Raw genomic sequence first — 15,544 nt, 5'->3', positions numbered from 1 at the left:
CCAGTTCCTGCATTTTTCTCCAGAGCAGCATCCTTCCCTGTCCAGCAGCAGTGTAGAAAGTCCTCATTTGAACCAGGTGCAGCCGTCGTTCAGCAGTACAAGCCAGCAGCAAACTGCAGCCCCTCCTTGGCTCTCTGCCGGCATGTTGTGTAGCTGGCCTGATGCCACATAGAGGCCGAAATAGAGTTTCTAAATAGATCTTGGAGGTGTTCTCTGCTCTGTCACCCTGTTAGCTGCATAAAGACTAACATATTCTGACTAAAACCAGAAAAGAAATTCTTAATATATATATTTATCTCTTTTAAAAACTAAAAACTGAAATTGAAATTTCTTTGTTAAGAAGACCACCCAGAGCACAGAGCTCATTAACATTTAAGCTGGAAACAGGGATTAGACAGGTCACATCATTCAAAGGCCTTGTTCAGTTGTAAAGGTCGTTTTATTGAATGCACAGTGACAGTTCTCACAGTCATTAAAGTACCTCTATATATGTTCTGACTCATGTACTTTAACACAGAAAGGTTATATGATAGAGTGTGTCATCTCTGGCTGACACACCTTTGTCCCCAAAGCCACCCTGCTTTTTAACTCCAGCCGATAAGACCATTTCCCACACCCATAAACATAAACTACTCTACACTCTTTTTATACTGCCGACACTTTACTCACTTTTAGTCACTTACAGTTATTTTTTCACCTTTCAGTCACTTTAATTTTAAAACTGTGTAATTTTAAAACTGTGTATATTCTGTGTATTTATTATCTCACTCTTATTGCCTGTTTATGCCCTGTCCTTATCTTCACTGTCATGCTGCTCTGTTGTATCTTAATTGCCCCTTGGGGATAAATAAAGTCTTTCTGATTCTGATTCTGAAATATCACAAATACTGTTTGTATTTGCTGATTTTAACACATTTCGACCAAATCATCAATAATTAGTCCCGAAGAAAGGCCCCCCTAAACAGTATTTTTCATATTTGTTAAGATCTCCCATATATGGGAACAATTGTTCCGTAAAAAGTATCGCAAATTACAGGAAAAAGGGTTCCTGCGACAGTTATTGTGGAACCAAACTGTGCTGAATGGCAGATGCTACGCTTGTGCTCATGTATTTTATAATACTGTACAAGCTGCGATTTATTCCAAACTGGGTGTGATGTTGGGCAGGGTCTTCCTCTATATGTGTGAAAGAGCAGAACATTGTTATCTTAATGTATTAAGGAAATAAAGCCCTACAAACACAAATGAACGATAAGCAAAAATAGGAAACATATAAGAATCCACAATGAATGTATCAATTTATTTTTATGGAGTTTTGGTTGGGAACATCTCCAGAAACACAAGCCAGACTTTACTTGTCATACTGTTTATGAGGGTAAAGGACCCACTATTGATCATTTGAGTTGTGACATCAGCCTTGATTTATTCAACTATTCTAGCTACATGCATTTTCTATTGAGTACACAGACAGTTTTCTTCATACACACACAAATGGTGACAGTGGAGGATGCTCAAGTTAAACACATTAAATGTGACTGCTCTAAACACCTGTTTTTGTCTCTTTGTGATGTCAAAGGGAGCCCATGTGCTGAATCTGGTCATCTCTGACACAGATCTAGTTGTGAAGCTCCCACCACATGTTGTTCAAACTTTGTGAGAGGTCAGAGTAAAGATGGGTTAAAAGGAGGGGGAAGGGAGCTTATTTCAGACAGTGAATGTCTGATGGGCTGTACTGAGGCAGCATAAGACAAATAAGGATTATTTTGAACTGTTAATGATGTAAAGTGACTTTCATAAATTCCAAGAACAAAAAAATATGGAGCTGTATAGCCAAAACATTTGAGGAGGCAGAAGATTGAGATGGGAATAAGGAGGCCTCACATCCACTGAGTACCCATTGTTGAACAGAGGTGGCGGCTCATCAGTTTTCAGCTGCTTTGAGGTGTTTCAATCCCCACTCACACGCTGCCTCATGTGACCTCAGTAGCTCACATGATGGTAGAGTCCCAGTGACTGATCCTTTTTTTCACACCTTGGCTCATGTGTTGACCCACACGATTAATCCTCGACCCCCAGGACCACCTCCAAAGGAACAGCCCCTACTACCTAAATACCCGGGACTCTTCACCAGCTGCTTACTAACTGAAGAAACCTCTTGGATGAGAGGCGTAACATCATTATGAAAGTAACAGCTTGTCTTCTTTTTAAACTCTCAATACTAGAGGTGTAACGTAATTCTGCAGATAAACACATGGTCATTCCCAGTGATGAGTTTCATGTGGGAATATGCTAACATGTGAATCATTTCTGCTTCTCCCACAGCTCCACTTATTTACAGGGAAGTCTAGTGCAGCAGCAAAGAAGAGGACTTTGAAGAGATTTCCACCCACATCCATGCTCATTTGTGCTAATTAGGATGTACAGCATTATTTTTGCCCCACCCTTGTGCACTCTAAACCTTTAGTTTCTTAAACATCTGTTTCACTGTCATCCCCAAAATGCATTTGAGATGTGAAAGAAAAATGTCAGTAACCCCTGAAATAGCAGCTTTAAGAAAACGGTCTGTGCATTCATTAATTTGTGTCAGATTAATAAAAAGTAGAAATTCACATTAACACAGAATGAAACTGGCAAAAAATTTAAAAAGAGTCCTAAAAAGGTTATCAGAGAGTGTTAATTTATGTTACAAATTTGTGTACCGCATATTATTATTATTATTATTTTTCTAACCTTTAATTTTCAGCACTGTGTTAGAGCCTTTTCATTGTTTTGTGTCCGTGTAGAGTGGCCTACATTAGTCAGAAAGTCTGTTTGTTTGAAAACAGAATTGAAAAGTGCTGTCATGTTGTTTAAACACTTAAAATGGAATAAAATGTCAAACATCTGCTGTGTCTGTTCTCTCATGTTACACTAATTATTTTAAGTGTACATTTTTCATTTTCTTTTGTTTTACATTTCCAATTAAAAGCATGCAAACATCTCAAATAAAGGAACTACAGGGTTAGCAGTTGTCCTGTACATTTATTATCATTACTGACAGTAATTCCAAGTGTTAAGCCCCTCTGCAACCTAGAGTCACCTTCCAGTGGCAGTGCGAGACTCTCTGGGTACTGCCAAGGCTTAATTGCCAGTTATCTACACTTCAGAGAGAGAGATCCTACATCCTGCCTCATCCTCTCTTTTTAACAGAGGTTTTTTTTTTTTTTTTAAGGATTATAAACAAAAAAAACACAGTTAAAACTCTGGCTTCAGTCTCCACTTTACATTGCAGCTTGTGAGCCATGTCGTAACACAGGTCTTTATCATTAATCCTCATGTTCACAGATATAGACCTATACAGTGTAGCAAAATTAACATTAATACGCCATTTTCTGTAAAATTATGGATGAAGACACCATTTAAAAGCAGAATTCCCCATAAAATTTTAATATTTCACACTCTGGACATGAGGGTGTTGGTTATTTGCATACATGAAACATGTCTCAATGTCTAACCAAATCTTGCATCCTGTTTTCATTTGCAGTTGTTTCCATCTCATCCTGAATAGCTGAGTTGCCAACACCTGAGTTTTGTTCGTCTCTCTCTCGCACCAACTTTTGATGTGTTTTCATCTGTCTCATCCACCATAAACGTTCTTCCATTAAACCTTATTGTTATCATATTCCTTTGTTGGACCAGGCTGTAACACAAACAGCAGCTAAAAAAATGAAACTGATATTTAGAGAAGAAATGCAGCTGAGAAAATATGCAAATATTTGCCATATTATTTTACTTTTACCAGCAGAGTCACATAATTCCTTCAGAAAGTAATGATGGCCTACTCAGTAATTGCACATTCAAGATAAGGCAAGATAGGTCACGAGAAAATTAGTGTAAGTCATTGTGTGTGTGTGTGTGTGTGTGTGTGTGTGTGTGTGTGTGTGTGTGTGTGTGTGTGTGTGTGTGTGTGTGTGTGTGTGTGTGTCAGCCTCCACCACTCAGCACCACTCCATTAAGTCAGCTTTTGTCACCAGCAGACTGTGACACAAAGGCCTCTGATAGAGCCGACTCAGAGTAAAACACACATACACACACACACACACACACACACACACACACACACACACACACACACACACACACACACACACACACACACACGCACGCACACAAAGAGAGTGTCGTGTCGCCATCAGTGCTTTTCTCTTCAGAAGACAAACAGGCATTTTTTTAAAATCACAAACACTGACAAAAGAGCCAGACTGAATTTTAGTGAAATAAAAGCTAAAATCAGAGAATCATGTTAGTGCCACAAACTGCAGTTCCTCTTGTGGCCACTTATGGTTATCTCCAAAACTGAGTCAATCCTCAAAGGCTTTTATGTTACAACGACCAACTTCACAGCATTAAAAAAACAAAGCTAAAAATCGGGAGTCCAGAACCACATGTTGCAAGCTGCATCCATCTTTTATATACAGTCAAGTTTCACTCCATATTTTAAACCTGTAGTGGCTCCATCCCCACAGTTAGAGAACAGTTGGTTCAGCCTGTTGGAGCTTGCTTTTTGTCCCTGCAGTCATAGCAGATCCAAACAGTGTGACTGTGCGCACAAATTTACGTCCCACCATCAGGTGTAATACAAGGACAAACATCCAGAGTAAAAAGGCTTTGATTGGACTGAAACATTCATAGTTGTGAGGTGACTAACCGCCACTGATATCAGTCTTGGTATCAGAGAGTGTTTGCTTTATGTTGTGATCGTTTGCACTTGTTTTGTTGAAAGTGCAGTTCACTGTGATACCATTCTGCAGAATTACCAACGAAACACTTCTTGAAACAACAACTGCCGCTTGAAATGTTTGTTTACGAAAACATTTCTCCGGCAGATTTTTGCTTTAAATTGCTTTAAATACTACTACTACTTTAAATACTATAAAGCTACCAACATGTTATGTACATATCTTCTGCATACATCTGTCAATCACTGCCAGAACAACAGGTTTTTTCTGTTTTTACTATTCTGCCAGTATAGCCTTAATTCAGCTGCATGCACATGGCTAACATGTGCAGAGGATCATGCTTACAGGCCGACAGATCCTGGTCGCCAATTTTGAAAAAGACATTGATCTGCCAGGTTACCAGTGACCTGCTTAGTGTCAGGGTTAGGTTCAACCAACCAACTGAAGCTGTAAGGACCGAAATGACTGATTTGAACACCTTGTAGTTTCTAAATCTTTGCTTGTAGGCTGAAAAGCAACAGTAGTCCTCCACCCAAGTGGTTTACTGGTGATTTTCTGGAGGTTAAAAGGTCAGTAAGAGCGGAAAGGATTCTTTACATGTTCTCAGCTCTACTGAGACCAAAGGAAAACACCTGCAGTGTTACTGTTGGGTCAGCCAACTGAGTCAAACACTCCGTGTTTATGTATTTAAGGTGAGATAAGGGAAAGACGGAGCTGCGCTGCCAGTTAAACTGGTTTTAAATATTCAGAACAACAGACAAGTCACACACACTCTGAATGCTGCTGTACCTGTCTGCATGGTGACTACATTTACAAGTGTGTGCATGTGAGTGTGTGAGCAAGCAGCAGTGTACTCGCACACTGTGTGTAATCAACTTCTGAGAACAATGCGCCTCTTCTTCTTGAGGACTCTGAGGAAGAACCACCTGTCCTCAGACATCCTGGTGAACTTCTATCGCTGCACCATCGAGAGCATCCTGACCAACTGTATAACAGTCTGGTACGGGAATTGCTCCACCTCGGACCGGAAGGCGTTGCAGAGGGTCGTGAAAACTGCCCAGCGCATCGCCGGAGCACCACTTCCTGCCATAAAGGACATCTACAGGAAGCGGTGTCTGAAAAGGGCTGGGAAAATCATCAAAGACCCCAGTCACCCATCACATAGACTCTTCACCCTCCTGCCCTCTGGGAGGCGCTACAGGAGCCTCCGGACTAAGACCACCAGGTACCGGAACAGCTTCTTCCCCACAGCTGTCAGACTCCTGAACTCTGCCTCCTGACATCTGACCCACGTTAAACTCATGGACTGAACATACACACACCCACAACCACCTACACACACACACACAATAGACAACTGTACCCTCAAACACACAATAATAACATGGACTGAACCACCACTCACAACCACTAGCACTTTATATAGCCTCTGTAGAAATTATCCACATATCTCACTTATCTTAACTGCACTACTGTATAGTTCTGTGTAAATAATCATTCTGTACATACAATAATTTTTAATCCTACAACTGTTTATAACTTGCATAGTTCACATTTTTTATTTCATATTCTGTATAGTTTTTTTTTCATATTTATATCCTGTTCATAGCCTGTACATAGCTTGTACTCACTACAGCCTGTACATACTTATAGTTATAGAATATTCATAACATACTTCATACCGTGTACATTATAACATATCATAATAGACCCATTTCTGTAATATACTCACATATCTATATTATTGCTAATATATATTGTAATATATCTATATCATGGCTAAAGCACTTCTGGATGGATGCAAACTGCATTTTGTTGCCCTGTACCTGTGACATGTGCAATGACAATAAAGTTGAATTCTATTCTATTCTATTCTATTTAGAATGATTTGGGAGCCCATTCACTGAGGTAGTAAATACTGACTAACCTGAAATACAGCAAGCAGAAAACTTGCAGCAGAAAAAAGTAATCTGTTACCTGTTGACACGGGGCATTTGACTACTTGGAAACAGCACAACATAAATTTTACCTTCCTTATTATAACCTCAGGGTTATGGTTAGAATACAGCTAACTGGTAAAGATGTAGCATTAGCTCGTCTGTCAGGAAAGATCTGTTTTTGCCAAGTTTGAAGTCCAGATAGGTCAATAAATAAGTCCCAACTAGGAGATGAGATTTTACTAGCAATCTACTGTAATATGGAGTGTCTGTCAGTGTTAATGTCTGCTATTTCATCCTTAAAAACAAACAAACAAACAAACAAACAAAAACATACCTGATGTAAGTTTGGCTGACCTAAATTACTTTGTCATTTATTACAAAGTAGTTACTTTGTATTTACTTTTATTACTTTTATAGCGATTATAATTATTAATTATAATTTATTATAAAGTAATTATAATCACTTTACATTGAAGTGAAGAAATGCATTACTGTACTAAAGTCAGTAAAAGTCAGACAGCTTGCTAACAGCAAGCTAACCAAGAAACCAGAGTGATGCTAAAGCTGCGTGAATGCTGACCTCAGCCCAGGAGTCAGAGTAACAAGTAGTTTAACAAACTGCTAAGTACTGCATTACCTTTAAGAAAAATAATGAGTAATGTGTCACTTTTCCATGGCGAGTGGTCACAGAGGTCATCAGTCAAATTTAATTTAAACTGTGTGAGGCTTTAAATTTTTATAGACCCTTCCTGAACCTAGCGATCCCTCCAGGAGGAAAACATGCTTGGTTCTTGATCATTCCTGTTCTTACTTTCCTTTTAAGTTTATGCTAGAGCTCTTCCCAGTAATCCAGTCAGTCTTCCTGATATACATGTATACTTCCTGCATAGCGCTCCTCAGCTACATAATGTCTTTATATAGCTTAGCTTTCAAGCTTTCAAGCTATTTTCTCCTGTTTTTCCACGTTTCCTGGTGAATCCGTTTTGATTCCTGTTGGATTTTCCTGGCCTGTTTATGGACTTTCTGCCCTTTTACCCGACCTCAGCCTAGATTAAAGTTTTGAATTTTAAATTTCTGCTCTTCCTCCTGTGTGCAAATTCTGTGTCCTGTTTCCTTTTAAAGGGTTACAGATCATCCGTCACTCTTTAAACAGACTCAGATGTGAGATTTTGCAGCTTTCTGCTTTACCATTTAATCACTGGCATTTATTCAAGGTTTCTTTTTTAATTTTCTTAAGTCAAATTCTGCCGTCTTTCTCTTCCCTGCTGCTCCTGGAAGTGTTTTGTTTTTTGAGCACATCGTTTTCATATTAATAAGCATCGAATCTGCATGCATTTCCTACAGTCCTCTGCACATTCTGAACAAAAACATGATAAACCTCCACCCTGATAACCACACCAACCCTGTCTTCCCTCCTCCTCAGTCTTTATAAATCCAGAAGAAAAAACACTTCTGGTCCCATGCCATCCGTGCAATAAAGGAAACACTTAAGCTGCCTACGTTTCCCACAGTCCTCAGCTGCAGGCAGGCAGAAAGGACTGCAATTTGCCTGTCTAATTATCAGGCTATTTAAAGTAGTGTGAGTGTGTGTGTATGTGGAGGGGGGGTGGACACAAGGCAGTATTATACAGCACATTCACAGTATATAAGCGCACATCACAAACGCTCTGAGCTTCACACGAACATGAATATAGAAACACACACACACGCACACACACACACACACACACACACACACACACACACACACACACACATGCAGAGTATCTCCCAGCAGCTACAATAAAGCTGTCAGAGTCTGTAGCAGCTCGGGGAAGAGAGGAGAAAAAGAGCGGATTGAGAGATAAATGGAGAGCAGACAAAGGGAGAGCTGAATAATTCATGGAGTTTTTTTTTTCTCTGAAGGAGCTCTCCTTTGTCATCATCTCCTCTCCCTCACTCTGAATATCTTTACCACACATGCAGCGCCAAGCTAGGAGGGGATGTTCTCAAACTTTTAAAACATTTTTTTTATCCCAAACCTTGATAACAGCCACAGTTTCTATTGACGCTGATAGGCGGCTCTTTGTACTGCGTGTTCTATGGGCTTACATGGCATGCTGTGTATATCACGGTTTTCTTTATCTTCCTTATTAAATAAAGAAGCTGGAAAATGGGATTACTGCCGTATTCGCTTTATTAGTTTACTCTAACCCATAAAAACTTTTATGACATTTACACAAAGCATCAAAAGGGAAAAAATTAAGGGAAAACTTTGACAACATCAGATCTCAATGGGGAGAAAAAGCATGCTGTATGTCCATACTGATATGGACAAGGTAATGTGTTAGGAATGAAAGGATGCAGCATTGTTTGATGGAAATCAAAATTATCAGCTTACAGAGGGCTGAGTTCAAAATGTCTGTGGCCGCCGAAACAAACATTACTGTTTTGGGGGTTGTCTCATTGTTGGCCCTCTAGTGCCTGCCCATCCATCCATCCATCCATCCATCCATCCATCCATCCAGTAGCGGTTTTAGATACGGGCGACACGGGCGGTTGCCCGGGGCGGCATCGTGGTGGGGGGGCGGCATCACGGGCATCGGCAAAAAAAATAAATAAAAAAATGCTCGTACTCATGCTGCCCCGACATCATGCCAGCGCATATTAGGGATGGCATAGGCACCGATCGGTTTTCTATCGCCCATTTGCTGGGAGTAAGGGCGCCCTCCGTTTGCGAGGTGCGCCTGCTGCTTGTGGCACAGGGGAGAGAGGGCGGGCGGCGGGGATTCTCTGGCTGGCTGGAGCAGCATCTAATAACCAACTCGCAAAATAAAACAAAATAAAAACAAACCAACAAACACGAAAACACCAGACATTATGATACAGACTTATAATTTGCACCGATGTTTTTCTATATTTCCCTCGGGATGAATAAAGCATAATCAATCAATCAATCAATACACGAAAAGTGAGCGCGAGAGCCCTCGGTGCGCCTGCTCGCTGCTGAAGTCAAAGTAAACTTTATTGTCATCTCCGCTACATACAGTCCAGTATATAGAGAGACGAGACGACGAGGCTCCAGTTACAGCAGTGCAAATAAACGAACAATAAATATTTAAGAGTAAGAAAATAAATATACACTTTAGGACTCGGGGTAAAGGGATCAATAACAATTTAAAATGTATATTTTATATTTTGTTGATTTAAAGTCTCACACAAACTTTTTAAAGTTTAAAAAGAGAAAAGAAGAGGAGTGTAGCGACTTCCACAGTCGCTAGAGGCCGGGATTGAGCCTGCCTATTTGCCTGACGCTGTCAACTTTAGGCAATAATGCGAGAGGTGGAATTGCTTGCTTGTTTATTAAAAGTGCTTGAAAAGTTTACAGAGCAATGTGATCGGCTCGCGATTCAAACTCTTAAAACATCACAGCTCTAACGCAACAAGGGGAAACTCGTTGGCTGCGGTCAACAAAAACCACGGCTACCCAGCCCTGCTCTCTGTCAAAATCAAACCAGTGAATGACAGACTGACAACGCCCTCTTAATGTCACCGCTAGCACCCACGTGACTCCTGTTACACATCACCATAGCAACCAAACAAACGAAAACCCAGTGATCATTAAAATTCAATATTTAATTATGGCTCCTACAAGGAGAAACGAGCAAAAGATACAGGTAAGGAGATGTGTCATTGGATAAAGGCAGGTCATGTATCCTAAAACTTTCAGAATACTTTCTTAATTATGTGGGTTACAGCTCCTCCAAGAAGAAATGGTAAAAATAGTTACAGTAACAGACTAAACTCCAAACAATATATACAATAATATAATATTAATATAATAGTAATTAGTCAGTGTCAATTGTTGATTTGTCCTGTTCTCATTGTATGACGAATTATGATGTCTGTTTAGTAGCCGTTTGCATACTATATTTTCTCTGTCTTCATATGTGTGTGTGTGTGGGGGGCGCCAGAGGGAGTGTTCGCCCAGGGCGCCAAATAGGCTAGGACCGCCACTGCATCCATCCATCAGGCTGCTGGAGACTTGGACAAGTAGCCAATCTGTCTGGCACGTGTTGTTAATTTTATTAACATCAAAGCAGCTGAAATTGATTAAAAAACCCTTCTGCTGCTTAACTGACCAGATCAATATCCCAGAAATGTAACTGACTTGATGCTATAATCTGATTCAAAAATATTCCTTTGCTTGTTTTTGGAGATGTGAATGAATAATAAGAAATCTACAATAATCATGTAATCACATCGGCCATTTTACCAGAAAAAAGCTGATTAATTTTAGAATTTTATCTTTGAGAATTTGCTGATTTTCCTCATTTTACTGTGACCAAAATGTGGGATTTAGTTTGTCATCCAATTAATCATCTCTCCACCCTTTCATGGGTGAGTAATTTTAATCAGAAGTGCTTTTCGGTGAAACAGCACATGAGATCCGGTTGTCACACACCTTTATGACATCTCACAGTTACTGTAAGTTTTCTAATGGGACAAACGCAGCTACACCCAATTCCTGTCATGATTGTTCAGCTATGAGGAGGAGAGAAAGCATTCAGGATAATGATTTCTGTGTATGTTACTGCCTTTCAGGAAAGTCTTTGTCACAATTATTAATGCTTTTAATGGTATTTATCCCCTGGCTCTATGAAGGCTCAGACAAGGCTAGACAAACTTCACTTCAGTCAGGACTTCTACAACATTTTATTTCTTCACTCATTTGTATTTGGTATTTGGTCAGATTGCTCTGAGCAGCAGCATGAGCACGAACTTGAACAGCCACCAGTAACTGCACATATCACACTGATTAAATCAGATGTGGCATAAATGGAGAGGCTGGGGAGAGGTGGGTTGCACAATGGCTTGCAGATTCACAGCAACTATAGACAGGCTAAAGCAGTTTCAATTACCCCATAGCACCTCCCTTAACCTGCACAGCCTGCCCAGCGGCATGTGTCGTCAGGCCAAGGGAGCAAAGTTTCTTCAAATGTTTCTAATTTGAACACATATAGGTCACAGTTCAGTATTTGTACAGTCATAAATTATTTTTTGCAATTATTTGGTTATTTTTATAGTACAAGTAACAGTATTCTCAAATCACTTTAGGTAAGACCCTACAATATAAAGAAAAAACCCAACAATCAGCAGCACTCAGTGAAACTGGGGAAAAAGAACACTTTCAATAAGAAGAGCTCTCAGATTTCCTCAGATTTCCTCATTCTATGTTTGTCTTTTTAAACTTTTGTCATATGTATCTTTTTTTTTTTTGTTCGATTATTTTGCATCTCTCTCTCTCTCTCGCTCTCTCTCATATATATATATATATATATATATATATATATATATATATATATATATATATATATATATATATATATATATATATATATATATGTACATATATATATATATATATATATATATATATATATATACATATATGTATGAATAATCCTTATATAAACCTGTAAATTCACTGCAGCCATCACTTCATATTTCATTTTAGCCAGGGCATGTTTTTTTTTTTTTAGATGTTAATATCTGGTTTCTTGAACTTTAATCTGCCGCAAACTGCATCTTATCTACTCGGTTTCAAAAGCTCAAACACAAGACGACAGATATGGAACAATGAAGCTTTTATAACTCTGTGCATTTCTCGTCTCATTTTACAGATTTGGCATTTAAATGACCCTGTGCAGCTAATTCAGAAGCAGAAACATCTCCAGGAACTAATATTCTGACTCTGTGTGTGTGTGTGTGTGTGTGTGTGTGTGTGTGTGTGTGTGTGTGTGTGTGTGTGTGTGTGTGTGTGTGTGTGCGCGCGTGTTTTTAAAGAAAACTGACTGCTCTTATCAAACCACATCGGATTATGTCTAAATATAATTTTTCAGAGTGAAGAAAAGAATTTCTGTTGCTGCAAAAACTTCTGAACTCTTGTCTTCTTTTGAGATGCCAACACACACACACACACACACACATGCACACACACACACACACACACACACACATGCACACACACACACACTTTTCTCTTCTCTCTCTGCATGCTGCGCTGTGTGTGTAAATGTGTGTGTGTTTCATTTAGCTAAATAAAGCCGTGCACTGTTAGGCTCAGCATCTCTGCATTGCTTGCTCATTGTGCTGCTGGGAAAGCAACAGTAGCAGCCCTGCGGATGATGCACCATGTCAGCAAACACATAACAATGGATTGTCTGCTCCCCCCCCACACACACACACAATCACAGTGGATGTTTTGGGAGTGACTCCCGGCTGTCACTAGTGTAAAACACTAAGCCTGTTTGCAGTATGCAGCTCAGTACAAACAACACACACACACACAAAAAGTTTGCAGGCATAAAAACCAAATATCAAAACATCCTGTTTTATACATTTTCCTGGAGTGCAACAGAGAAAAAATTTGGTTATTCAAATGTGGTCAGTGCTGCGGGGCAGTAGCTTTAAACAGAGAAGGGCATTGCTTTGGTGGGTTTAGCCAGATAAAAATTTATGTTTTTACTTCCAGTCGTATAGTTGCACACACTCAATATGTCTGCCTCTACTGAAAATAAGTACCTGTAGTTCAGAATGGCAAATACAAGTTAAGGAAGAGCACACCAAACCTCTGTAGTAGTATTTGATTTAAAGGGAATAATTTATTTATTTAAAAAAAAAATATATTTAACTTTTTGTCGTGCAGTAAAAACAAGTGCAAAGTGTAGGACTATGTTATCTGCCCTGTTGAAACCCATTTTAATATAATTATGTTCAGTATACTTTCATTTTTATCCACATGTGGATATGGTACATATGAAGCATTTCACTGTTTAGTAAGAATTCATTTAATGTTTAGCAATTTTTGATAAGTTTGTTTTGTTTAAAAAAATATACTTATTCAAAAACATTGTGTGTGTATTCAAATTGTTATATCTTTAAATGATTATAACCGGTTACCATAGTGTACATAACAAAGTCGTAATAAAGTGATGTGATATTTAGACTCATATAGTGTTCCATACACGCCTGCATGTTACAACACAAACAATGGCAGTGAGAAACAGTCTTTGACCTTCACATCAGTCCATAAACCTTGAAGAAGTTTAAGTCTATATTTTGACAACACCCACCACACTTGTAGGAATCATAGTTTCCAAGTTATACGACTTTTTGTTGTTGTTTTTTTTGACTGATTAATCTTTAAGTTGACCTTGAAGATTTTGGTGGATGAATGCCAAATTTTCATAGATGAACATGACCACCACCAGAACACCATTTTACACTCCTACAAAGTTTTATAAGAATTAATGCAAAACTTTGAGGTAATGTGCTCACAGACAGAGTGATGACATGTGTGCATATATGAGTGAATGATGCATCTGTGAATGCAAATGATTGCATCACTTCCCAGCACTGGATGCTTGATTTGCGTGTTGCAATATTTTCCTGACAGGTGTTCTCCCTTTCAAAGTAAAGCCTAAAAATATCCAAATACTGAATGGATTGGTCAGACTCCCTCTGTGAGCTGACCAATCCCGTCTGTTCTTGGACTTTAAACTGAAACCAAGATTAAAGCCAGACAGAAGCTGAATCTGAGATGTCATTTTAGAAAAAAAAAGTTTTCCAGCAGTTTCTGAGGTATTGTGTTCAGCTGACATGAAGCGACTGATATGAATAATGTCATCGAGCTTTCCATTTTAAAACAAAAATAAGGGCGGGTAACTTGATGCCTGGTTGCTTGAAACTACAAACTCTGCATAAAACATGGATTTAGCCAAATGACATCACTCATTTGTTAGCGAAGTGCTGTTTTACTCTAAATGGGACAATGATATTAGAAAAAATAACATTACATTGTAATAGATAAGATTTAAAAGTGGAAATGGGAACCATAAATCCACCAGGAAGCTGTTTACTGAGGTCATAAATCAGCAAAGAAAAAGACTATTTTCTCATAGACTTCTATACAACAGGACTTGCCCCCTGCTGACCATTAAAAATAATACAGGTTCCATATGTGTTGGTTTCACTTGTGACTGTAGCTTTCAGTCAGGGGATGGTGTCATCAAGAGGTTTCCTGAGCCATGATGTCCGCCAGTTTACAGTAATGGCCTGCAGTGATGGCCAATCACAGCCTACCATTCTACAGCTCCTCCCACGAATTCAAAATGGTATACTAAATGTGTCAGTGTTGCTCCATAGCTCCTAAAAGCTTCATTAACATTAGTGTTTAGACACTTTACAGCTTGTTTCCACTGATCAAGTGGCCAAAATGCATTTTTTCATCTGTTAAATATTGTACTTTCTATGTGTATATATCGAGTATAATGTAACTCTGTAGGTTACCTTGCTATTAGATGGTATAGCACTCTTTGCTATAAACAAGTTAGGGAAGGTAGTGAAGGGCAGTTACTAAGCTAATTGGAATTAAAGGGAACGTTCTGCCTTAAGTGCTTTTATTACCTCCAGTGCTTTAATCCACATATAATTTTAAAATATTTGGTTTAAACATGTAGTCAGCAAATCTCTCTTTTTTAACTACCAAGACAAAAAATAACTTTTTAGAATACTACCATGGACTTTTTGGAAATCGTTTGTTTTCTGACTATATAAAGAAGATTAATTGGTTATTGTGTTTGATTAACTTCTCAGATAAAATGTTCAAAGGAACAGTACAAACACATATCTGTGTGTGATGGTTAAATCACAAGTTTCCTGCCAAAACACCAGCCAGACAAGATTAGCTCATCTTTGGTTAAGCTGCAGAAAATACCGACACCGCGAGTGATGGCTATACCCAGCCTTGTCACCGCGGCTGGCAGAGGTTGACACCTAAATAGGGGTGGGGGCTGAAAGCTAAAAGTGAAGCTGGCCACAGATACCAGCTGCTTAAAGGAAATG

The sequence above is a fragment of the Oreochromis aureus genome, linkage group 15, assembly GCF_013358895.1.
Source record: "Oreochromis aureus strain Israel breed Guangdong linkage group 15, ZZ_aureus, whole genome shotgun sequence".
NCBI lineage: Eukaryota > Metazoa > Chordata > Actinopteri > Cichliformes > Cichlidae > Oreochromis > Oreochromis aureus.
Note: the sequence above shows the minus strand (reverse complement) of the source record.